The sequence below is a fragment of the Mixophyes fleayi genome, chromosome 10 (genome assembly GCF_038048845.1).
Source record: "Mixophyes fleayi isolate aMixFle1 chromosome 10, aMixFle1.hap1, whole genome shotgun sequence".
NCBI lineage: Eukaryota > Metazoa > Chordata > Amphibia > Anura > Limnodynastidae > Mixophyes > Mixophyes fleayi.
This window is the reverse complement of record NC_134411.1, coordinates 44496406-44523146: the sequence shown is the minus strand read 5'-3', so window position 1 is coordinate 44523146 and position 26741 is coordinate 44496406. Positions and strand designations below refer to the sequence as shown.

General features: G+C 35.1%; 9 non-coding genes across 9 annotated transcripts; all 9 read right to left on the bottom strand.

Moving 5' to 3' along the window:
- Nucleotides 1-5045: 5045 nt before the first annotated feature.
- TRNAS-UGA (transfer RNA serine (anticodon UGA)) lies at nucleotides 5046-5127 on the bottom strand. The gene has a single exon. It is a non-coding gene; the product is annotated as a tRNA-Ser (tRNA).
- A 2762-nt stretch (nucleotides 5128-7889) lies between these two features.
- TRNAS-CGA (transfer RNA serine (anticodon CGA)) lies at nucleotides 7890-7971 on the bottom strand. The gene has a single exon. It is a non-coding gene; the product is annotated as a tRNA-Ser (tRNA).
- Nucleotides 7972-17786: 9815 nt separating this feature from the next.
- TRNAS-CGA (transfer RNA serine (anticodon CGA)) lies at nucleotides 17787-17868 on the bottom strand. Its single transcript has one exon. It is a non-coding gene; the product is annotated as a tRNA-Ser (tRNA).
- A 1335-nt stretch (nucleotides 17869-19203) lies between these two features.
- On the bottom strand, nucleotides 19204-19285 carry TRNAS-UGA (transfer RNA serine (anticodon UGA)). The gene has a single exon. It is a non-coding gene; the product is annotated as a tRNA-Ser (tRNA).
- Nucleotides 19286-20621: 1336 nt separating this feature from the next.
- TRNAS-UGA (transfer RNA serine (anticodon UGA)) lies at nucleotides 20622-20703 on the bottom strand. Its single transcript has one exon. It is a non-coding gene; the product is annotated as a tRNA-Ser (tRNA).
- Nucleotides 20704-22039: 1336 nt separating this feature from the next.
- On the bottom strand, nucleotides 22040-22121 carry TRNAS-UGA (transfer RNA serine (anticodon UGA)). The gene has a single exon. It is a non-coding gene; the product is annotated as a tRNA-Ser (tRNA).
- Nucleotides 22122-23468: 1347 nt separating this feature from the next.
- Nucleotides 23469-23550, bottom strand: TRNAS-UGA (transfer RNA serine (anticodon UGA)). The gene has a single exon. It is a non-coding gene; the product is annotated as a tRNA-Ser (tRNA).
- A 1346-nt stretch (nucleotides 23551-24896) lies between these two features.
- TRNAS-UGA (transfer RNA serine (anticodon UGA)) lies at nucleotides 24897-24978 on the bottom strand. Its single transcript has one exon. It is a non-coding gene; the product is annotated as a tRNA-Ser (tRNA).
- A 1335-nt stretch (nucleotides 24979-26313) lies between these two features.
- On the bottom strand, nucleotides 26314-26395 carry TRNAS-UGA (transfer RNA serine (anticodon UGA)). Its single transcript has one exon. It is a non-coding gene; the product is annotated as a tRNA-Ser (tRNA).
- Between the last annotated feature and the right edge of the window lie 346 nt (nucleotides 26396-26741).

Sequence of the window (26741 nt, the reverse complement as noted above, 5' to 3'; positions counted from 1 at the left end):
AATCTGTCATTTTACTATGTTTGCAGCACAAGAGAACACAAAAAAGTGCTTTGTAGGTGAAAAATAGAGACCATGAGATGTCACTGACATTTGAACTTTCCTCTCATCAACCTCCTGGCCACAATAACCCCTTGAAATCTAGTGCTCAGGTGGAGATTTTATTTCTGTATTTTGTAGGGATTTAAAAGTCGCTGAGAACAGTCATTTGACTATATTTGTAATAAGATAGATTATGAAGAAAGTGCTTGGTTAGTGAGAAAAAGAAGTCATTAGGTGTTATTGATAATTAAACATCAGAACACCTTAACAACTTGGCTACAAATAAGTGTTTAACACAGTCACAACTATAAGTGCTTAGCTGAACATTAATTGCTCCATATTTAGAAGGATCTGCAAAGTCACTGAGAGCTGTCATTCGACTATGATTTTAACATGAGTCATTTTCTTTAAAGTGTTTAGCAGATAAGTAAATAATGGAAATATTGGATTAACAGACAGTATGTCAATGATTAAAGATTCAAGCTTCTCTTCCAAATACTTGTGCATTATTACCCGATCTCACATTTTCTCTGTAATGACGACAAGCTAAAAAATTGTTGCCAGCGCATGAAATCTTGAATGGATCACTCTGCCATTGACATTCAACTACCACTTGCTAAATAATTTAAATAACCCTCATACGCTGCTGGAACACTTCTGTCCATTTTTCTCTTTCCAGGATTAAATTTAAGATTGATACAAGGTGTAATAACAATTAACCAACCATGCGCATCTTTCAGTGAAGATGACAAATTAAACCGTAGTCGGCAGGATTTGAACCTGCGCGGGGAAACCCCAATGGATTTCAAGTCCACTCGGCCTCGACTAATTGTGATGAAAAATGTGTGAGCTGGAAATGACATTTTCTGCATTTTAAGATAATTTCATAATGAGTGGAAACTCTTACTTGACAATGTTTGAAATAATAGAGATTGTTACTAAAGTGCTTTGTAGGTCAGATAAAGAAATCATCAGGTCCCAACGAGATTAGAACTCGGATCTCTGAATTAAGTGATCAAAAGTGCTTGCCATTACACCAAGTTACCCCTTTCCAAGAGGTTTTTGGAAATAATTCTCTCAGACTTTAGGCCACAAAAGAGTCAATTTGAATTGCATTTATCTGATGGCACCCTGCAACATATTTATTTTGGTTTAAACAGGTAAACACTTGTGTTAAAAAAAAAGAATTTGGAACAAGATTTTTTACCTGATTTATATGCAGAATTAAGTGCATGCTTTGTAAGTTTGTCCAAAGAACCGTGAATTTGGTGAACCTTTGCCTAGTTTCCAAAATAAATGTACAGGAATAAATTTAATAGTGTGCTGATTCACAGATTGAATTTTTTCAGTATTTTAGGGGGATAGCGTAGTAACCGAAATCTGTCATTTTACTATGTTTGCAGCACAAGAGAACACAAAAAAGTGCTTTGTAGGTGAAAAATAGAGACCATGAGATGTCACTGACATTTGAACTTGCCTCTCATCAACCTCCTGGCCACAATAACCTCTTGAAATCTAGTGCTCAGGTGGAGATTTTATTTCTGTATTTTGTAGGGATTTAAAAGTCGCTGAGAACAGTCATTTGACTATATTTGTAATAAGATAGATTATGAAGAAAGTGCTTGGTTAGTGAGAAAAAGAAGTCATTAGGTGTTATTGATAATTAAACATCAGAACACCTTAACAGCTTGGCTACAAATAAGTGTTTAACACAGTCACAACTCCAAGTGCTTAGCTGAACATTAATTGCTCCATGTTTAGAAGGATCTGTAAAGTCACTGAGAGCTGTCATTCGACTATGATTTTAACATGAGTCATTTTCTTTAAAGTGTTTAGCAGATAAGTAAATAATGGAAATATTGGATTAACAGACAGTATGTCAATGATTAAAGATTCAAGCTTCTCTTCCAAATACTTGTGCATTATTACCCGATCTCAGATTTTCTCTGTAATGACGACAAGCTAAAAAATTGTTGTCAGCGCATGAAATCTTGAATGGATCACTCTGCCATTGACATTCAACTACCACTTGCTAAATAATTTAAATAACCCTCATACGCTGCTGGAACACTTCTGTCCATTTTTCTCTTTCCAGGATTAAATTTAAGATTGATACAAGGTGTAATAACAATTAACCAACCATGCGCATCTTTCAGTGAAGATGACAAAATAAACCGTAGTCGGCAGGATTTGAACCTGCGCGGGGAAACCCCAATGGATTTCAAGTCCACTCGGCCACGACTACTTGTGATGAAAAATGTGTGAGCTGGAAATGACATTTTCTGCATTTTAAGATAATTTCATAATGAGTGGAAACTCTTACTTGACAATGTTTGAAATAATAGAGATTGTTACTAAAGTGCTTTGTAGGTCAGATAAAGAAATCATCAGGTCCCAACGAGATTAGAACTCGGATCTCTGAATTAAGTGATCAAAAGTGCTTGCCATTACACCAAGTTAGCCCTTTCCAAGAGGTTTTTGGAAATAATTCTCTCAGACTTTAGGCCACAAAAGAGTCAATTTGAATTGCATTTATCTGATGGCACCCTGCAACATATTTATTTTGGTTTAAACAGGTAAACACTTGTGTTAAAAAAAAGAATTTGGAATAAGATTTTTTATCTGATTTATATGCAGAATTAAGTGCATGCTTTGTAAGTTTGTCCAAAGAACCGTGAATTTGGTGAACCTTTGCCTAGTTTCCAAAATAAATGTACAGGAGTAAATTGAATAGTGTGCTGATTCACAGATTGAATTTTTTCAGTATTTTAGGGGGATAGCGTAGTAACCGAAATCTGTCATTTTACTATGTTTGCAGCACAAGAGAACACAAAAAAGTGCTTTGTAGGTGAAAAATAGAGACCATGATATGTCACTGACATTTGAACTTGCCTCTCATCAACCTCCTGGCCACAATAACCTCTTGAAATCTAGTGCTCAGGTGGAGATTTTATTTCTGTATTTTGTAGGGATTTAAAAGTCGCTGAGAACAGTCATTTCACTATATTTGTAATAAGATAGATTATGAAGAAAGTGCTTGGTTAGTGAGAAAAAGAAGTCATTAGGTGTTATTGATAATTAAACATCAGAACACCTTAACAACTTGGCTACAAATAAGTGTTTAACACAGCCACAACTCCAAGTGCTTAGCTGAACATTAATTGCTCCCTATTTAGAAGGATCTGTAAAGTCACTGAGAGCTGTCATTGGACTATGATTTTAACATGAGTCATTTTCTTTAAAGTGTTTAGCAGATAAGTAAATAATGGAAATATTGGATTAACAGACAGTATGTCAATGATTAAAGATTCAAGATTCTCTTCCAAATACTTGTGCATTATTACCCGATCTCAGATTTTCTCTGTAATGACGACAAGCTAAAAAATTGTTTCCAGCGCATGAAATCTTGAATGGATCACTCTGCCATTGACATTCAACTACCACTTGCTAAAAAATTTAAATAACCCTCATACGCTGCTGGAACACTTCTGTCCATTTTTCTCTTTCCAGGATTAAATTTAAGATTGATACAAGGTGTAATAACAATTAACCAACCATGCGCATCTTTCAGTGAAGATGACAAATTAAACCGTAGTCGGCAGGATTTGAACCTGCGCGGGGAAACCCCAATGGATTTCAAGTCCACTCGGCCACGACTACTTGTGATGAAAAATGTGTGAGCTGGAAATGACATTTTCTGCATTTTAAGATAATTTCATAATGAGTGGAAACTCTTACTTGACAATGTTTGAAATAATAGAGATTGTTACTAAAGTGCTTTGTAGGTCAGATAAAGAAATCATCAGGTCCCAACGAGATTAGAACTCGGATCTCTGAATTAAGTGATCAAAGGTGCTTGCCATTACAACAAGTTAGCCCTTTCCAAGAGGTTTTTGGAAATAATTCTCTCAGACTTTAAGCCACAAAAGAGTCAATTTGAATTGCATTTATCTGATGGCACCCTGCAACATATTTATTTTGGTTTAAACAGGTAAACACTTGTGTTCAAAAAAAAGAATTTGGAACAAGATTTTTTATCTGATTTATATGCAGAATTAAGTGCATGCTTTGTAAGTTTGTCCAAAGAACCGTGAATTTGGTGAACCTTTGCCTAGTTTCCAAAATAAATGTACAGGAATAAATTGAATAGTGTGCTGATTCACAGATTGAATTTTTTCAGTATTTTAGGGGGATAGCGTAGTAACCGAAATCTGTCATTTTACTATGTTTGCAGCACAAGAGAACACAAAAAAGTGCTTTGTAGGTGAAAAATAGAGACCATGAGATGTCACTGACATTTGAACTTGCCTCTCATCAACCTCCTGGCCACAATAACCTCTTGAAATCTAGTGCTCAGGTGGAGATTTTATTTCTGTATTTTGTAGGGATTTAAAAGTCGCTGAGAACAGTCATTTGACTATATTTGTAATAAGATAGATTATGAAGAAAGTGCTTGGTTAGTGAGAAAAAGAAGTCATTAGGTGTTATTGATAATTAAACATCAGAACACCTTAACAACTTGGCTACAAATAAGTGTTTAACACAGTCACAACTCCAAGTGCTTAGCTGAACATTAATTGCTCCATATTTAGAAGGATCTGCAAAGTCACTGAGAGCTGTCATTCGACTATGATTTTAACATGAGTCATTTTCTTTAAAGTGTTTAGCAGATAAGTAAATAATGGAAATATTGGATTAACAGACAGTATGTCAATGATTAAAGATTCAAGCTTCTCTTCCAAATACTTGTGCATTATTACCCGATCTCAGATTTTCTCTGTAATGACGACAAGCTAAAAAATTGTTGCCAGCGCATGAAATCTTGAATGGATCACTCTGCCATTGACATTCAACTACCACTTGCTAAATAATTTAAATAACCATCATACACTGCTGTAACACTTCTGTCCATTTTTCTCTTTCCAGGATTAAATTTAAGATTGATACAAGGTGTAATAACAATTAATCAACCATGCGCATCTTACAGTGAAGATGACAAACTAAACCGTAGTCGGCAGGATTTGAACCTGCGCAGGGAAACCCCAATGGATTTCAAGTCCATCGCCTTAACCACTCGGCCACAACTACTTGTGATGAAAAATGTGTGAGCTGGAAATGACATTTTCTGCATTTTAAGATAATTTCATAATGAGTGGAAACTCTTACTTGACAATGTTTGAAATAATAGAGATTGTTACTAAAGTGCTTTGTAGGTCAGATAAAGAAATCATCAGGTCCCAACGAGATTAGAACTCGGATCTCTGAATTAAGTGATCAAAAGTGCTTGCCATTACAACAAGTTAGCCCTTTCCAAGAGGTTTTTGGAAATAATTCTCTCAGACTTTAGGCCACAAAAGAGTCAATTTGAATTGCATTTATCTGATGGCACCCTGCAACATATTGATTTTGGTTTAAACAGGTAAACACTTGTGTTAAAAAAAAAGAATTTGGAACAAGATTTTTTATCTGATTTATATGCAGAATTAAGTGCATGCTTTGTAAGTTTGTCCAAAGAACCGTGAATTTGGTGAACCTTTGCCTAGTTTCCAAAATAAATGTACAGGAATAAATTGAATAGTGTGCTGATTCACAGATTGAATTTTTTCAGTATTTTAGGGGGATAGCGTAGTAACCGAAATCTGTCATTTTACTATGTTTGCAGCACAAGAGAACACAAAAAAGTGCTTTGTAGGTGAAAAATAGAGACCATGAGATGTCACTGACATTTGAACTTGCCTCTCATCAACCTCCTGGCCACAATAACCTCTTGAAATCTAGTGCTCAGGTGGAGATTTTATTTCTGTATTTTGTAGGGATTTAAAAGTCGCTGAGAACAGTCATTTCACTATATTTGTAATAAGATAGATTATGAAGAAAGTGCTTGGTTAGTGAGAAAAAGAAGTCATTAGGTGTTATTGATAATTAAACATCAGAACACCTTAACAACTTGGCTACAAATAAGTGTTTAACACAGTCACAACTCCAAGTGCTTAGCTGAACATTAATTGCTCCATATTTAGAAGGATCTGTAAAGTCACTGAGAGCTGTCATTCGACTATGATTTTAACATGAGTCATTTTCTTTAAAGTGTTTAGCAGATAAGTAAATAATGGAAATATTGGATTAACAGACAGTATGTCAATGATTAAAGATTCAAGATTCTCTTCCAAATACTTGTGCATTATTACCCGATCTCAGATTTTCTCAGTAATGACGACAAGCTAAAAAATTGTTGCCAGCGCATGAAATCTTGAATGGATCACTCTGCCATTGACATTCAACTACCACTTGCTAAATAATTTAAATAACCCTCATACGCTGCTGTAACACTTCTGTCCATTTTTCTCTTTCCAGGATTAAATTTAAGATTGATAAAAGGTGTAATAACAATTAATCAACCATGCGCATCTTACAGTGAAGATGACAAACTAAACCGTAGTCGGCAGGATTTGAACCTGCGCGGGGAAACCCCAATGGATTTCAAGTCCACTCGGCCACGACTACTTGTGATGAAAAATGTGTGAGCTGGAAATGACATTTTCTGCATTTTAAGATAATTTCATAATGAATGGAAACTCTTACTTGACAATGTTTGAAATAATAGAGATTGTTACTAAAGTGCCTTGTAGGTCAGATAAAGAAATCATCAGGTCCCAACGAGATTAGAACTCGGATCTCTGAATTAAGTGATCAAAGTGCTTGCCATTACACCAAGTTAACCCTTTCCAAGAGGTTTTTGGAAATAATTCTCTCAGACTTTAGGCCACAAAAGAGTCAATTTGAATTGCATTTATCTGATGGCACCCTGCAACATATTTATTTTGGTTTAAACAGGTAAACACTTGTGTTAAAAAAAAAGAATTTGGAACAAGATTTTTTATCTGATTTATATGCAGAATTAAGTGCATGCTTTGTAAGTTTGTCCAAAGAACCGTGAATTTGGTGAACCTTTGGCTAGTTTCCAAAATAAATGTACAGGAATAAATTTAATAGTGTGCTGATTCACAGATTGAATTTTTTCAGTATTTTAGGGGGATAGCGTAGTAACCGAAATCTGTCATTTTACTGTGTTTGCAGCACAAGAGAACACAAAAAAGTGCTTTGTAGGTGAAAAATAGAGACCATGAGATGTCACTGACATTTGAACTTGCCTCTCATCAACCTCCTGGCCACAATAACCCCTTGAAATCTAGTGCTCAGGTGGAGATTTTATTTCTGTATTTTGTAGGGATTTAAAAGTCGCTGAGAACAGTCATTTGACTATATTTGTAATAAGATAGATTATGAAGAAAGTGCTTGGTTAGTGAGAAAAAGAAGTCATTAGGTGTTATTGATAATTAAACATCAGAACACCTTAACAACTTGGCTACAAATAAGTGTTTAACACAGTCACAACTCCAAGTGCTTAGCTGAACATTAATTGCTCCATATTTAGAAGGATCTGCAAAGTCACTGAGAGCTGTCATTCGACTATGATTTTAACATGAGTCATTTTCTTTAAAGTGTTTAGCAGATAAGTAAATAATGGAAATATTGGATTAACAGACAGTATGTCAATGATTAAAGATTCAAGCTTCTCTTCCAAATACTTGTGCATTATTACCCGATCTCAAATTTTCTCTGTATTGACGACAAGCTAAAAAATTGTTGCCAGCGCATGAAATCTTGAATGGATCACTCTGCCATTGACATTCAACTACCACTTGCTAAATAATTTAAATAACCCTCATACGCTGCTGTCCATTTTTCTGTCCATTTTTCTCTTTCCAGGATTAAATTTAAGATTGAATCAAGGTGTAATAACAATTAATCAAGCATGCGCATCTTACAGTGAAGATGACAAACTAAACCGTAGTCGGCAGGATTTGAACCTGCGCGGGGAAACCCCAATGGATTTCGAGTCCATTGCTTTAACCACTCGGCCACAACTACTTGTAATGAAAATCGTGTGAGCTGGAAATGACATTTTCTGCATTTTAAGATAATTTCATAATGAGTGGAAACTCTTACTTGACAATGTTTGAAATAATAGAGATTGTTACTAAAGTGCTTTGTAGGTCAGATAAAGAAATCATCAGGTCCCAACGAGATTAGAACTCGGATCTCTGAATTAAGTGATCAAAAGTGCTTGCCATTACAACAAGTTAGCCCTTTCCAAGAGGTTTTTGGAAATAATTCTCTCAGACTTTAAGCCACAAAAGAGTCAATTTGAATTGCATTTATCTGATGGCACCCTGCAACATATTTATTTTGGTTTAAACAGGTAAACACTTGTGTTCAAAAAAAAGAATTTGGAACAAGATTTTTTATCTGATTTATATGCAGAATTAAGTGCATGCTTTGTAAGTTTGTCCAAAGAACCGTGAATTTGGTGAACCTTTGCCTAGTTTCCAAAATAAATGTACAGGAATAAATTGAATAGTGTGCTGATTCACAGATTGAATTTTTTCAGTATTTTAGGGGGATAGCGTAGTAACCGAAATCTGTCATTTTACTATGTTTGCAGCACAAGAGAACACAAAAAAGTGCTTTGTAGGTGAAAAATAGAGACCATGAGATGTCACTGACATTTGAACTTGCCTCTCATCAACCTCCTGGCCACAATAACCTCTTGAAATCTAGTGCTCAGGTGGAGATTTTATTTCTGTATTTTGTAGGGATTTAAAAGTCGCTGAGAACAGTCATTTGACTATATTTGTAATAAGATAGATTATGAAGAAAGTGCTTGGTTAGTGAGAAAAAGAAGTCATTAGGTGTTATTGATAATTAAACATCAGAACACCTTAACAACTTGGCTACAAATAAGTGTTTAACACAGCCACAACTCCAAGTGCTTAGCTGAACATTAATTGCTCCATATTTAGAAGGATCTGCAAAGTCACTGAGAGCTGTCATTCGACTATGATTTTAACATGAGTCATTTTCTTTAAAGTGTTTAGCAGATAAGTAAATAATGGAAATATTGGATTAACAGACAGTATGTCAATGATTAAAGATTCAAGCTTCTCTTCCAAATACTTGTGCATTATTACCCGATCTCACATTTTCTCTGTATTGACAAGCTAAAAAATTGTTGCCAGCGCATGAAACCTTGAATGGATCACTCTGCCATTGACATTCATCTACCACTTGCTAAATAATTTAAATAACCCTCATACGCTGCTGTAACACTTCTGTCCATTTTTCTCTTTCCAGGATTAAATTTAAGATTGATACAAGGTGTAATAACAATTAATCAACCATGCGCATCTTACAGTGAAGATGACAAACTAAACCGTGGTCGGCAGGATTTGAACCTGCGCGGGGAAACCCCAATGAATTTCAAGTCCACTCGGCCACAACTACTTGTGATGAAAAATGTGTGAGCTGGAAATGACATTTTCAGCATTTTAAGATAATTTCATAATGAGTGGAAACTCTTACTTGACAATGTTTGAAATAATAGAGATTGTTACTAAAGTGCTTTGTAGGTCAGATAAAGAAATCATCAGGTCCCAATGAGATTAGAACTTGGATCTCTGAATTAAGTGATCAAAGTGCTTGCCATTACACCAAGTTAGCCCTTTGAAAGAGGTTTTTGGAAATAATTCTCTCAGACTTTAGGCCACAAAAGAGTCAATTTGAATTGCATTTATCTGATGGCACCCTGCAACATATTTATTTTGGTTTAAACAGGTAAACACTTGTGTTAAAAAAAAAGAATTTGGAACAAGATTTTTTATCTGATTTATATGCAGAATTAAGTGCATGCTTTGTAAGTTTGTCCAAAGAACCGTGAATTTGGTGAACCTTTGCCTAGTTTCCAAAATAAATGTACAGGAATAAATTTAATAGTGTGCTGATTCACAGATTGAATTTTTTCAGTATTTTAGGGGGATAGCATAGTAACCGAAATCTGTCATTTTACTATGTTTGCAGCACAAGAGAACACAAAAAAGTGCTTTGTAGGTGAAAAATAGAGACCATGAGATGTCACTGACATTTGAACTTGCCTCTCATCAACCTCCTGGCCACAATAACCTCTTGAAATCTAGTGCTCAGGTGGAGATTTTATTTCTGTATTTTGTAGGGATTTAAAAGTCGCTGAGAACAGTCATTTGACTATATTTGTAATAAGATAGATTATGAAGAAAGTGCTTGGTTAGTGAGAAAAAGAAGTCATTAGGTGTTATTGATAATTAAACATCAGAACACCTTAACAACTTGGCTACAAATAAGTGTTTAACACAGCCACAACTCCAAGTGCTTAGCTGAACATTAATTGCTCCATATTTAGAAGGATCTGCAAAGTCACTGAGAGCTGTCATTCGACTATGATTTTACCATGAGTCATTTTCTTTAAAGTGTTTAGCAGATAAGTAAATAATGGAAATATTGGATTAACAGACAGTATGTCAATGATTAAAGATTCAAGCTTCTCTTCCAAATACTTGTGCATTATTACCCGATCTCAGATTTTCTCTGTATTGACGACAAGCTAAAAAATTGTTGCCAGTGCATGAAATCTTGAATGGATCACTCTGCCATTGACATTCAACTACCACTTGCTAAATAATTTAAATAACCCTCATACGCTGCTGTAACACTTCTGTCCATTTTTCTCTTTCCAGGATTAAATTTAAGATTGATAAAAGGTGTAATAACAATTAATCAACCATGCGCATCTTACAGTGAAGATGACAAACTAAACCGTAGTCGGCAGGATTTGAACCTGCGCGGGGAAACCCCAATGGATTTCAAGTCCACTCAGCCACGACTACTTGTGATGAAAAATGTGTGAGCTGGAAATGACATTTTCTGCATTTTAAGATAATTTCATAATGAGTGGAAACTCTTACTTGACAATGTTTGAAATAATAGAGATTGTTACTAAAGTGCCTTGTAGGTCAGATAAAGAAATCATCAGGTCCCAACGAGATTAGAACTTGGATCTCTGAATTAAGTGATCAAAGTGCTTGCCATTACACCAAGTTAACCCTTTCCAAGAGGTTTTTGGAAATAATTCTCTCAGACTTTAGGCCACAAAAGAGTCAATTTGAATTGCATTTATCTGATGGCACCCTGCAACATATTTATTTTGGTTTAAACAGGTAAACACTTGTGTTAAAAAAAAAGAATTTGGAACAAGATTTTTTATCTGATTTATATGCAGAATTAAGTGCATGCTTTGTAAGTTTGTCCAAAGAACCGTGAATTTGGTGAACCTTTGGCTAGTTTCCAAAATAAATGTACAGGAATAAATTTAATAGTGTGCTGATTCACAGATTGAATTTTTTCAGTATTTTAGGGGGATAGCGTAGTAACCGAAATCTGTCATTTTACTATGTTTGCAGCACAAGAGAACACAAAAAAGTGCTTTGTAGGTGAAAAATAGAGACCATGAGATGTCACTGACATTTGAACTTTCCTCTCATCAACCTCCTGGCCACAATAACCCCTTGAAATCTAGTGCTCAGGTGGAGATTTTATTTCTGTATTTTGTAGGGATTTAAAAGTCGCTGAGAACAGTCATTTGACTATATTTGTAATAAGATAGATTATGAAGAAAGTGCTTGGTTAGTGAGAAAAAGAAGTCATTAGGTGTTATTGATAATTAAACATCAGAACACCTTAACAACTTGGCTACAAATAAGTGTTTAACACAGTCACAACTATAAGTGCTTAGCTGAACATTAATTGCTCCATATTTAGAAGGATCTGCAAAGTCACTGAGAGCTGTCATTCGACTATGATTTTAACATGAGTCATTTTCTTTAAAGTGTTTAGCAGATAAGTAAATAATGGAAATATTGGATTAACAGACAGTATGTCAATGATTAAAGATTCAAGCTTCTCTTCCAAATACTTGTGCATTATTACCCGATCTCACATTTTCTCTGTAATGACGACAAGCTAAAAAATTGTTGCCAGCGCATGAAATCTTGAATGGATCACTCTGCCATTGACATTCAACTACCACTTGCTAAATAATTTAAATAACCCTCATACGCTGCTGTCCATTTTTCTCTTTCCAGGATTAAATTTAAGATTGATACAAGGTGTAATAACAATTAACCAACCATGCGCATCTTTCAGTGAAGATGACAAATTAAACCGTAGTCGGCAGGATTTGAACCTGCGCGGGGAAACCCCAATGGATTTCAAGTCCACTCGGCCTCGACTAATTGTGATGAAAAATGTGTGAGCTGGAAATGACATTTTCTGCATTTTAAGATAATTTCATAATGAGTGGAAACTCTTACTTGACAATGTTTGAAATAATAGAGATTGTTACTAAAGTGCTTTGTAGGTCAGATAAAGAAATCATCAGGTCCCAACGAGATTAGAACTCGGATCTCTGAATTAAGTGATCAAAAGTGCTTGCCATTACACCAAGTTACCCCTTTCCAAGAGGTTTTTGGAAATAATTCTCTCAGACTTTAGGCCACAAAAGAGTCAATTTGAATTGCATTTATCTGATGGCACCCTGCAACATATTTATTTTGGTTTAAACAGGTAAACACTTGTGTTAAAAAAAAAGAATTTGGAACAAGATTTTTTATCTGATTTATATGCAGAATTAAGTGCATGCTTTGTAAGTTTGTCCAAAGAACCGTGAATTTGGTGAACCTTTGCCTAGTTTCCAAAATAAATGTACAGGAATAAATTTAATAGTGTGCTGATTCACAGATTGAATTTTTTCAGTATTTTAGGGGGATAGCGTAGTAACCGAAATCTGTCATTTTACTATGTTTGCAGCACAAGAGAACACAAAAAAGTGCTTTGTAGGTGAAAAATAGAGACCATGAGATGTCACTGACATTTGAACTTTCCTCTCATCAACCTCCTGGCCACAATAACCCCTTGAAATCTAGTGCTCAGGTGGAGATTTTATTTCTGTATTTTGTAGGGATTTAAAAGTCGCTGAGAACAGTCATTTGACTATATTTGTAATAAGATAGATTATGAAGAAAGTGCTTGGTTAGTGAGAAAAAGAAGTCATTAGGTGTTATTGATAATTAAACATCAGAACACCTTAACAACTTGGCTACAAATAAGTGTTTAACACAGTCACAACTATAAGTGCTTAGCTGAACATTAATTGCTCCATATTTAGAAGGATCTGCAAAGTCACTGAGAGCTGTCATTCGACTATGATTTTAACATGAGTCATTTTCTTTAAAGTGTTTAGCAGATAAGTAAATAATGGAAATATTGGATTAACAGACAGTATGTCAATGATTAAAGATTCAAGCTTCTCTTCCAAATACTTGTGCATTATTACCCGATCTCACATTTTCTCTGTAATGACGACAAGCTAAAAAATTGTTGCCAGCGCATGAAATCTTGAATGGATCACTCTGCCATTGACATTCAACTACCACTTGCTAAATAATTTAAATAACCCTCATACGCTGCTGGAACACTTCTGTCCATTTTTCTCTTTCCAGGATTAAATTTAAGATTGATACAAGGTGTAATAACAATTAACCAACCATGCGCATCTTTCAGTGAAGATGACAAATTAAACCGTAGTCGGCAGGATTTGAACCTGCGCGGGGAAACCCCAATGGATTTCAAGTCCACTCGGCCTCGACTAATTGTGATGAAAAATGTGTGAGCTGGAAATGACATTTTCTGCATTTTAAGATAATTTCATAATGAGTGGAAACTCTTACTTGACAATGTTTGAAATAATAGAGATTGTTACTAAAGTGCTTTGTAGGTCAGATAAAGAAATCATCAGGTCCCAACGAGATTAGAACTCGGATCTCTGAATTAAGTGATCAAAAGTGCTTGCCATTACACCAAGTTAGCCCTTTCCAAGAGGTTTTTGGAAATAATTCTCTCAGACTTTAGGCCACAAAAGAGTCAATTTGAATTGCATTTATCTGATGGCACCCTGCAACATATTTATTTTGGTTTAAACAGGTAAACACTTGTGTTAAAAAAAAAGAATTTGGAACAAGATTTTTTATCTGATTTATATGCAGAATTAAGTGCATGCTTTGTAAGTTTGTCCAAAGAACCGTGAATTTGGTGAACCTTTGCCTAGTTTCCAAAATAAATGTACAGGAATAAATTTAATAGTGTGCTGATTCACAGATTGAATTTTTTCAGTATTTTAGGGGGATAGCGTAGTAACCGAAATCTGTCATTTTACTATGTTTGCAGCACAAGAGAACACAAAAAAGTGCTTTGTAGGTGAAAAATAGAGACCATGAGATGTCACTGACATTTGAACTTGCCTCTCATCAACCTCCTGGCCACAATAACCTCTTGAAATCTAGTGCTCAGGTGGAGATTTTATTTCTGTATTTTGTAGGGATTTAAAAGTCGCTGAGAACAGTCATTTGACTATATTTGTAATAAGATAGATTATGAAGAAAGTGCTTGGTTAGTGAGAAAAAGAAGTCATTAGGTGTTATTGATAATTAAACATCAGAACACCTTAACAACTTGGCTACAAATAAGTGTTTAACACAGCCACAACTCCAAGTGCTTAGCTGAACATTAATTGCTCCATATTTAGAAGGATCTGCAAAGTCACTGAGAGCTGTCATTCGACTATGATTTTACCATGAGTCATTTTCTTTAAAGTGTTTAGCAGATAAGTAAATAATGGAAATATTGGATTAACAGACAGTATGTCAATGATTAAAGATTCAAGCTTCTCTTCCAAATACTTGTGCATTATTACCCGATCTCAGATTTTCTCTGTAATGACGACAAGCTAAAAAATTGTTGCCAGCGCATGAAATCTTGAATGGATCACTCTGCCATTGACATTCAACTACCACTTGCTAAATAATTTAAATAACCCTCATACGCTGCTGGAACACTTCTGTCCATTTTTCTCTTTCCAGGATTAAATTTAAGATTGATACAAGGTGTAATAACAATTAACCAACCATGCGCATCTTTCAGTGAAGATGACAAATTAAACCGTAGTCGGCAGGATTTGAACCTGCGCGGGGAAACCCCAATGGATTTCAAGTCCACTCGGCCACGACTACTTGTGATGAAAAATGTGTGAGCTGGAAATGACATTTTCTGCATTTTAAGATAATTTCATAATGAGTGGAAACTCTTACTTGACAATGTTTGAAATAATAGAGATTGTTACTAAAGTGCTTTGTAGGTCAGATAAAGAAATCATCAGGTCCCAACGAGATTAGAACTCGGATCTCTGAATTAATTGATCAAAAGTGCTTGCCATTACAACAAGTTAGCAGTTTCCAAGAGGTTTTTGGAAATAATTCTCTCAGACTTTAGGCCACAAAAGAGTCAATTTGAATTGCATTTATCTGATGGCACCCTGCAACATATTTATTTTGGTTTAAACAGGTAAACACTTGTGTTAAAAAAAAAGAATTTGGAACAAGATTTTTTATCTGATTTATATGCAGAATTAAGTGCATGCTTTGTAAGTTTGTCCAAAGAACCGTGAATTTGGTGAACCTTTGCCTAGTTTCCAAAATAAATGTACAGGAATAAATTTAATAGTGTGCTGATTCACAGATTGAATTTTTTCAGTATTTTAGGGGGATAGCTTAGTAACCGAAATCTGTCATTTTACTATGTTTGCAGCACAAGAGAACACAAAAAAGTGCTTTGTAGGTGAAAAATAGAGACCATGAGATGTCACTGACATTTGAACTTGCCTCTCATCAACCTCCTGGCCACAATAACCTCTTGAAATCTAGTGCTCAGGTGGAGATTTTATTTCTGTATTTTGTAGGGATTTAAAAGTCGCTGAGAACAGTCATTTGACTATATTTGTAATAAGATAGATTATGAAGAAAGTGCTTGGTTAGCGAGAAAAAGAAGTCATTAGGTGTTATTGATAATTAAACATCAAAACACCTTAACAACTTGGCTACAAATAAGTGTTTAACACAGCCACAACTCCAAGTGCTTAGCTGAACATTAATTGCTCCATATTTAGAAGGATCTGCAAAGTCACTGAGAGCTGTCATTCGACTATGATTTTACCATGAGTCATTTTCTTTAAAGTGTTTAGCAGATAAGTAAATAATGGAAATATTGGATTAACAGACAGTATGTCAATGATTAAAGATTCAAGCTTCTCTTCCAAATACTTGTGCATTATTACCCGATCTCAGATTTTCTCTGTATTGACGACAAGCTAAAAAATTGTTGCCAGCGCATGAAATCTTGAATGGATCACTCTGCCATTGACATTCAACTACCACTTGCTAAATAATTTAAATAACCCTCATACGCTGCTGGAACACTTCTGTCCATTTTTCTCTTTCCAGGATTAAATTTAAGATTGATACAAGGTGTAATAACAATTAACCAACCATGCGCATCTTTCAGTGAAGATGACAAATTAAACCGTAGTCGGCAGGATTTGAACCTGCGCGGGGATACCCCAATGGATTTCAAGTCCACTCGGCCACAACTACTTGTGATGAAAAATGTGTGAGCTGGAAATGACATTTTCTGCATTTTAAGATAATTTCATAATGAGTGGAAACTCTTACTTGACAATGTTTGAAATAATAGAGATTGTTACTAAAGTGCTTTGTAGGTCAGATAAAGAAATCATCAGGTCCCAACGAGATTAGAACTCGGATCTCTGAATTAAGTGATCAAAAGTGCTTGCCATTACACCAAGTTAGCCCTTTCCAAGAGGTTTTTGGAAATAATTCTCTCAGACTTTAGGCCACAAAAGAGTCAATTTGAATTGCATTTATCTGATGGCACCCTGCAACATATTTATTTTGGTTTAAACAGGTAAACACTTGTGTTAAAAAAAAAGAATTTGGAACAAGATTTTTTATCTGATTTATATGCAGAATTAAGTGCATGCTTTGTAAGTTTGTCCAAAGAACCGTGAATTTGGTGAACCTTTGCCTAGTTTCCAAAATAAATGTACAGGAATAAATTTAATAGTGTGCTGATTCACAGATTGAATTTTTTCAGTATTTTAGGGGGATAGCGTAGTAACCGAAATCTGTCATTTTACTATGTTTGCAGCACAAGAGAACACAAAAAAGTGCTTTGTAGGTGAAAAATAGAGACCATGAGATGTCACTGACATTTGAACTTGCCTCTCATCAACCTCCTGGCCACAATAACCTCTTGAAATCTAGTGCTCAGGTGGAGATTTTATTTCTGTATTTTGTAGGGATTTAAAAGTCGCTGAGAACAGTCATTTGACTATATTTGTAATAAGATAGATTATGAAGAAAGTGCTTGGTTAGTGAGAAAAAGAAGTCATTAGGTGTTATTGATAATTAAACATCAGAACACCTTAACAACTTGGCTACAAATAAGTGTTTAACACAGCCACAACTCCAAGTGCTTAGCTGAACATTAATTGCTCCATATTTAGAAGGATCTGCAAAGTCACTGAGAGCTGTCATTCGACTATGATTTTACCATGAGTCATTTTCTTTAAAGTGTTTAGCAGATAAGTAAATAATGGAAATATTGGATTAACAGACAGTATGTCAATGATTAAAGATTCAAGCTTCTCTTCCAAATACTTGTGCATTATTACCCGATCTCACATTTTCTCTGTAATGACGACAAGCTAAAAAATTGTTGCCAGCGCATGAAATCTTGAATGGATCACTCTGCCATTGACATTCAACTACCACTTGCTAAATAATTTAAATAACCCTCATACGCGGCTGTCCATTTTTCTCTTTCCAGGATTAAATTTAAGATTGATACAAGGTGTAATAACAATTAATCAACCATGCGCATCTTACAGTGAAGATGACAAACTAAACCGTAGTCGGCAGGATTTGAACCTGCGCGGGGAAACCCCAATGGATTTCGAGTCCATTGCTTTAACCACTCGGCCACAACTACTTGTAATGAAAATCGTGTGAGCTGGAAATGACATTTTCTGCATTTTAAGATAATTTCATAATGAGTGGAAACTCTTACTTGACAATGTTTGAAATAATAGAGATTGTTACTAAAGTGCTTTGTAGGTCAGATAAAGAAATCATCAGGTCCCAACGAGATTAGAACTCGGATCTCTGAATTAAGTGATCAAAAGTGCTTGCCATTACACCAAGTTACCCCTTTCCAAGAGGTTTTTGGAAATAATTCTCTCAGACTTTAGGCCACAAAAGAGTCAATTTGAATTGCATTTATCTGATGGCACCCTGCAACATATTTATTTTGGTTTAAACAGGTAAACACTTGTGTTAAAAAAAAAGAATTTGGAACAAGATTTTTTATCTGATTTATATGCAGAATTAAGTGCATGCTTTGTAAGTTTGTCCAAAGAACCGTGAATTTGGTGAACCTTTGGCTAGTTTCCAAAATAAATGTACAGGAATAAATTTAATAGTGTGCTGATTCACAGATTGAATTTTTTCAGTATTTTAGGGGGATAGCGTAGTAACCGAAATCTGTCATTTTACTATGTTTGCAGCACAAGAGAACACAAAAAAGTGCTTTGTAGGTGAAAAATAGAGACCATGAGATGTCACTGACATTTGAACTTGCCTCTCATCAACCTCCTGGCCACAATAACCTCTTGAAATCTAGTGCTCAGGTGGAGATTTTATTTCTGTATTTTGTAGGGATTTAAAAGTCGCTGAGAACAGTCATTTGACTATATTTGTAATAAGATAGATTATGAAGAAAGTGCTTGGTTAGTGAGAAAAAGAAGTCATTAGGTGTTATTGATAATTAAACATCAGAACACCTTAACAACTTGGCTACAAATAAGTGTTTAACACAGCCACAACTCCAAGTGCTTAGCTGAACATTAATTGCTCCATATTTAGAAGGATCTGCAAAGTCACTGAGAGCTGTCATTCGACTATGATTTTAACATGAGTCATTTTCTTTAAAGTGTTTAGCAGATAAGTAAATAATGGAAATATTGGATTAACAGACAGTATGTCAATGATTAAAGATTCAAGCTTCTCTTCCAAATACTTGTGCATTATTACCCGATCTCACATTTTCTCTGTAATGACGACAAGCTAAAAAATTGTTGCCAGCGCATGAAATCTTGAATGGATCACTCTGCCATTGACATTCAACTACCACTTGCTAAATAATTTAAATAACCCTCATACGCTGCTGTCCATTTTTCTCTTTCCAGGATTAAATTTAAGATTGATACAAGGTGTAATAACAATTAATCAACCATGCGCATCTTACAGTGAAGATGACAAACTAAACCGTAGTCGGCAGGATTTGAACCTGCGCGGGGAAACCCCAATGGATTTCAAGTCCATCGCCTTAACCACTCGGCCACGACTACTGGTGATGAACAATGTGTTTGCTGGAAATGACATTTTCTGCATTTTAAGATAATTTCATAATGAGTGGAAACTCTTACTTGACAATGTTTGAAATAATAGAGATTGTTACTAAAGTGCTTTGTAGGTCAGATAAAGAAATCATCAGGTCCCAACGAGATTAGAACTCGGATCTCTGAATTAAGTGATCAAAAGTGCTTGCCATTACACCAAGTTACCCCTTTCCAAGAGGTTTTTGGAAATAATTCTCTCAGACTTTAGGCCACAAAAGAGTCAATTTGAATTGCATTTATCTGATGGCACCCTGCAACATATTTATTTTGGTTTAAACAGGTAAACACTTGTGTTAAAAAAAAAAGAATTTGGAACAAGATTTTTTATCTGATTTATATGCAGAATTAAGTGCATGCTTTGTAAGTTTGTCCAAAGAACCGTGAATTTGGTGAACCTTTGCCTAGTTTCCAAAATAAATGTACAGGAATAAATTTAATAGTGTGCTGATTCACAGATTGAATTTTTTCAGTATTTTAGGGGGATAGCGTAGTAACCGAAATCTGTCATTTTACTATGTTTGCAGCACAAGAGAACACAAAAAAGTGCTTTGTAGGTGAAAAATAGAGACCATGAGATGTCACTGACATTTGAACTTGCCTCTCATCAACCTCCTGGCCACAATAACCTCTTGAAATCTAGTGCTCAGGTGGAGATTTTATTTCTGTATTTTGTAGGGATTTAAAAGTCGCTGAGAACAGTCATTTGACTATATTTGTAATAAGATAGATTATGAAGAAAGTGCTTGGTTAGTGAGAAAAAGAAGTCATTAGGTGTTATTGATAATTAAACATCAGAACACCTTAACAACTTGGCTACAAATAAGTGTTTAACACAGTCACAACTCCAAGTGCTTAGCTGAACATTAATTGCTCCATATTTAGAAGGATCTGCAAAGTCACTGAGAGCTGTCATTCGACTATGATTTTGACATGAGTCATTTTCTTTAAAGTGTTTAGCAGATAAGTAAATAATGGAAATATTGGATTAACAGACAGTATGTCAATGATTAAAGATTCGAGCTTCTCTTCCAAATACTTGTGCATTATTACCCGATCTCACATTTTCTCTGTAATGACAACAAGCTAAAAAATTGTTGCCAGCGCATGAAATCTTGAATGGATCACTCTGCCATTGACATTCAACTACCACTTGCTAAATAATTTAAATAACCCTCATACGCTGCTGTCCATTTTTCTCTTTCCAGGATTAAATTTAAGATTGATACAAGGTGTAATAACAATTAATCAACCATGCGCATCTTACAGTGAAGATGACAAACTAAACCGTAGTCGGCAGGATTTGAACCTGCGCGGGGAAACCCCAATGGATTTCAAGTCCATCGCCTTAACCACTCGGCCACGACTACTGGTGATGAAAAATATGTTTGCTGGAAATGACATTTTCTGCATTTTAAGATAATTTCATAATGAGTGGAAACTCTTACTTGACAATGTTTGAAATAATAGAGATTGTTACTAAAGTGCTTTGTAGGTCAGATAAAGAAATCATCAGGTCCCAACGAGATTAGAACTCGGATCTCTGAATTAAGTGATCAAAAGTGCTTGCCATTACACCAAGTTACCCCTTTCCAAGAGGTTTTTGGAAATAATTCTCTCAGACTTTAGGCCACAAAAGAGTCAATTTGAATTGCATTTATCTGATGGCACCCTGCAACATATTTATTTTGGTTTAAACAGGTAAACACTTGTGTTAAAAAAAAAAGAATTTGGAACAAGATTTTTTATCTGATTTATATGCAGAATTAAGTGCATGCTTTGTAAGTTTGTCCAAAGAACCGTGAATTTGGTGAACCTTTGCCTAGTTTCCAAAATAAATGTACAGGAATAAATTTAATAGTGTGCTGATTCACAGATTGAATTTTTTCAGTATTTTAGGGGGATAGCGTAGTAACCGAAATCTGTCATTTTACTATGTTTGCAGCACAAGAGAACACAAAAAAGTGCTTTCTAGGTGAAAAATAGAGACCATGAGATGTCACTGACATTTGAACTTGCCTCTCATCAACCTCCTGGCCACAATAACCTCTTGAAATCTAGTGCTCAGGTGGAGATTTTATTTCTGTATTTTGTAGGGATTTAAAAGTCGCTGAGAACAGTCATTTGACTATATTTGTAATAAGATAGATTATGAAGAAAGTGCTTGGTTAGTGAGAAAAAGAAGTCATTAGGTGTTATTGATAATTAAACATCAGAACACCTTAACAACTTGGCTACAAATAAGTGTTTAACACAGTCACAACTCCAAGTGCTTAGCTGAACATTAATTGCTCCATATTTAGAAGGATCTGCAAAGTCACTGAGAGCTGTCATTCGACTATGATTTTAACATGAGTCATTTTCTTTAAAGTGTTTAGCAGATAAGTAAATAATGGAAATATTGGATTAACAGACAGTATGTCAATGATTAAAGATTCGAGCTTCTCTTCCAAATACTTGTGCATTATTACCCGATCTCACATTTTCTCTGTAATGACAACAAGCTAAAAAATTGTTGCCAGCGCATGAAATCTTGAATGGATCACTCTGCCATTGACATTCAACTACCACTTGCTAAATAATTTAAATAACCCTCATACGCTGCTGTCCATTTTTCTCTTTCCAGGATTAAATTTAAGATTGATACAAGGTGTAATAACAATTAATCAACCATGCGCATCTTACAGTGAAGATGACAAACTAAACCGTAGTCGGCAGGATTTGAACCTGCGCGGGGAAACCCCAATGGATTTCAAGGCCATCGCCTTAACCACTCGGCCACGACTACTGGTGATGAAAAATATGTTTGCTGGAAATGACATTTTCTGCATTTTAAGATAATTTCATAATGAGTGGAAACTCTTACTTGACAATGTTTGAAATAATAGAGATTGTTACTAAAGTGCTTTGTAGGTCAGATAAAGAAATCATCAGGTCCCAACGAGATTAGAACTCGGATCTCTGAATTAAGTGATCAAAAGTGCTTGCCATTACACCAAGTTAGCCCTTTCCAAGAGGTTTTTGGAAATAATTCTCTCAGACTTTAGGCCACAAAAGAGTCAATTTGAATTGCATTTATCTGATGGCACCCTGCAACATATTTATTTTGGTTTAAACAGGTAAACACTTGTGTTAAAAAAAAAGAATTTGGAACAAGATTTTTTATCTGATTTATATGCAGAATTAAGTGCATGCTTTGTAAGTTTGTCCAAAGAACCGTGAATTTGGTGAACCTTTGCCTAGTTTCCAAAATAAATGTACAGGAATAAATTTAATAGTGTGCTGATTCACAGATTGAATTTTTTCAGTATTTTAGGGGGATAGCGTAGTAACCGAAATCTGTCATTTTACTATGTTTGCAGCACAAGAGAACACAAAAAAGTGCTTTGTAGGTGAAAAATAGAGACCATGAGATGTCACTGACATTTGAACTTGCCTCTCATCAACCTCCTGGCCACAATAACCTCTTGAAATCTAGTGCTCAGGTGGAGATTTTATTTCTGTATTTTGTAGGGATTTAAAAGTCGCTGAGAACAGTCATTTGACTATATTTGTAATAAGATAGATTATGAAGAAAGTGCTTGGTTAGTGAGAAAAAGAAGTCATTAGGTGTTATTGATAATTAAACATCAGAACACCTTAACAACTTGGCTACAAATAAGTGTTTAACACAGCCACAACTCCAAGTGCTTAGCTGAACATTAATTGCTCCATATTTAGAAGGATCTGCAAAGTCACTGAGAGCTGTCATTCGACTATGATTTTAACATGAGTCATTTTCTTTAAAGTGTTTAGCAGATAAGTAAATAATGGAAATATTGGATTAACTGACAGTATGTCAATGATTAAAGATTCAAGCTTCTCTTCCAAATACTTGTGCATTATTACCCGATCTCACATTTTCTCTGTAATGACGACAAGCTAAAAAATTGTTGCCAGCGCATTAAATCTTGAATGGATCACTCTGCCATTGACATTCAACTACCACTTGCTAAATAATTTAAATAACCCTCATACGCTGCTGTCCATTTTTCTGTCCATTTTTCTCTTTCCAGGATTAAATTTAAGATTGATACAAGGTGTAATAACAATTAATCAACCATGCGCATCTTACAGTGAAGATGACAAACTAAACCGTAGTCGGCAGGATTTGAACCTGCGCGGGGAAACCCCAATGGATTTCAAGTCCATCGCCTTAACTACTCGGCCACAACTACTGTTGATGAAAAATGTGTTTGCTGGAAATGACATTTTCTGCATTTTAAGATAATTTCATAATGAGTGGAAACTCTTACTTGACAATGTTTGAAATAATAGAGATTGTTACTAAAGTGCTTTGTAGGTCAGATAAAGAAATCATCAGGTCCCAACGAGATTAGAACTCGGATCTCTGAATTAAGTGATCAAAAGTGCTTGCCATTACACCAAGTTAGCCCTTTCCAAGAGGTTTTTGGAAATAATTCTCTCAGACTTTAGGCCACAAAAGAGTCAATTTGAATTGCATTTATCTGATGGCACCCTGCAACATATTTATTTTGGTTTAAACAGGTAAACACTTGTGTTAAAAAAAAAGAATTTGGAACAAGATTTTTTATCTGATTTATATGCAGAATTAAGTGCATGCTTTGTAAGTTTGTCCAAAGAACCGTGAATTTGGTGAACCTTTGCCTAGTTTCCAAAATAAATGTACAGGAATAAATTTAATAGTGTGCTGATTCACAGATTGAATTTTTTCAGTATTTTAGGGGGATAGCGTAGTAACCGAAATCTGTCATTTTACTATGTTTGCAGCACAAGAGAACACAAAAAAGTGCTTTGTAGGTGAAAAATAGAGACCATGAGATGTCACTGACATTTGAACTTGCCTCTCATCAACCTCCTGGCCACAATAACCTCTTGAAATCTAGTGCTCAGGTGGAGATTTTATTTCTGTATTTTGTAGGGATTTAAAAGTCGCTGAGAACAGTCATTTGACTATATTTGTAATAAGATCGATTATGAAGAAAGTGCTTGGTTAGTGAGAAAAAGAAGTCATTAGGTGTTATTGATAATTAAACATCAGAACACCTTAACAACTTGGCTACAAATAAGTGTTTAACACAGCCACAACTCCAAGTGCTTAGCTGAACATTAATTGCTCCATATTTAGAAGGATCTGCAAAGTCACTGAGAGCTGTCATTCGACTATGATTTTAACATGAGTCATTTTCTTTAAAGTGTTTAGCAGATAAGTAAATAATGGAAATATTGGATTAACAGACAGTATGTCAATGATTAAAGATTCAAGCTTCTCTTCCAAATACTTGTGCATTATTACCCGATCTCACATTTTCTCTGTAATGACGACAAGCTAAAAAATTGTTGCCAGCGCATGAAATCTTGAATGGATCACTCTGCCATTGACATTCAACTACCACTTGCTAAATAATTTAAATAACCCTCATACGCTGCTGGAACACTTCTGTCCATATTTCTCTTTCCAGGATTAAATTTAAGATTGATACAAGGTGTAATAACAATTAATCAACCATGCGCATCTTACAGTGAAGATGACAAACTAAACCGTAGTCGGCAGGATTTGAACCTGCACGGGGAAACCCCAATGGATTTCAAGTCCATCGCCTTAACCACTCGGCCACAACTACTGGTGATGAAAAATGTGTTTGCTGGAAATGACATTTTCTGCATTTTAAGATAATTTCATAATGAGTGGAAACTCTTACTTGACAATGTTTGAAATAATAGAGATTGTTACTAAAGTGCTTTGTAGGTCAGATAAAGAAATCATCAGGTCCCAACGAGATTAGAACTCGGATCTCTGAATTAAGTGATCAAAAGTGCTTGCCATTACACCAAGTTAGCCCTTTCCAAGAGGTTTTTGGAAATAATTCTCTCAGACTTTAGGCCACAAAAGAGTCAATTTGAATTGCATTTATCTGATGGCACCCTGCAACATATTTATTTTGGTTTAAACAGGTAAACACTTGTGTTAAAAAAAAAGAATTTGGAACAAGATTTTTTATCTGATTTATATGCAGAATTAAGTGCATGCTTTGTAAGTTTGTCCAAAGAACCGTGAATTTGGTGAACCTTTGCCTAGTTTCCAAAATAAATGTACAGGAATAAATTTAATAGTGTGCTGATTCACAGATTGAATTTTTTCAGTATTTTAGGGGGATAGCGTAGTAACCGAAATCTGTCATTTTACTATGTTTGCAGCACAAGAGAACACAAAAAAGTGCTTTGTAGGTGAAAAATAGAGACCATGAGATGTCACTGACATTTGAACTTGCCTCTCATCAACCTCCTGACCACAATAACCTCTTGAAATCTAGTGCTCAGGTGGAGATTTTATTTCTGTATTTTGTAGGGATTTAAAAGTCGCTGAGAACAGTCATTTGACTATATTTGTAATAAGATAGATTATGAAGAAAGTGCTTGGTTAGTGAGAAAAAGAAGTCATTAGGTGTTATTGATAATTAAACATCAGAACACCTTAACAACTTGGCTACAAATAAGTGTTTAACACAGCCACAACTCCAAGTGCTTAGCTGAACATTAATTGCTCCATATTTAGAAGGATCTGCAAAGTCACTGAGAGCTGTCATTCGACTATGATTTTAACATGAGTCATTTTCTTTAAAGTGTTTAGCAGATAAGTAAATAATGGAAATATTGGATTAACAGACAGTATGTCAATGATTAAAGATTCAAGCTTCTCTTCCAAATACTTGTGCATTATTACCCGATCTCACATTTTCTCTGTAATGACGACAAGCTAAAAAATTGTTGCCAGCGCATGAAATCTTGAATGGATCACTCTGCCATTGACATTCAACTACCACTTGCTAAATAATTTAAATAACCCTCATACGCTGCTGTCCATTTTTCTCTTTCCAGGATTAAATTTAAGATTGATACAAGGTGTAATAACAATTAATCAACCATGCGCATCTTACAGTGAAGATGACAAACTAAACCGTAGTCGGCAGGATTTGAACCTGCGCGGGGAAACCCCAATGGATTTCAAGTCCATCGCCTTAACCACTCGGCCACGACTACTGGTGATGAAAAATGTGTTTGCTGGAAATGACATTTTCTGCATTTTAAGATAATTTCATAATGAGTGTAAACTCTTACTTGACAATGTTTGAAATAATAGAGATTGTTACTAAAGTGCTTTGTAGGTCAGATAAAGAAATCATCAGGTCCCAACGAGATTAGAACTCGGATCTCTGAATTAAGTGATCAAAAGTGCTTGCCATTACACCAAGTTAGCCCTTTCCAAGAGGTTTTTGGAAATAATTCTCTCAGACTTTAGGCCACAAAAGAGTCAATTTGAATTGCATTTATCTGATGGCACCCTGCAACATATTTATTTTGGTTTAAACAGGTAAACACTTGTGTT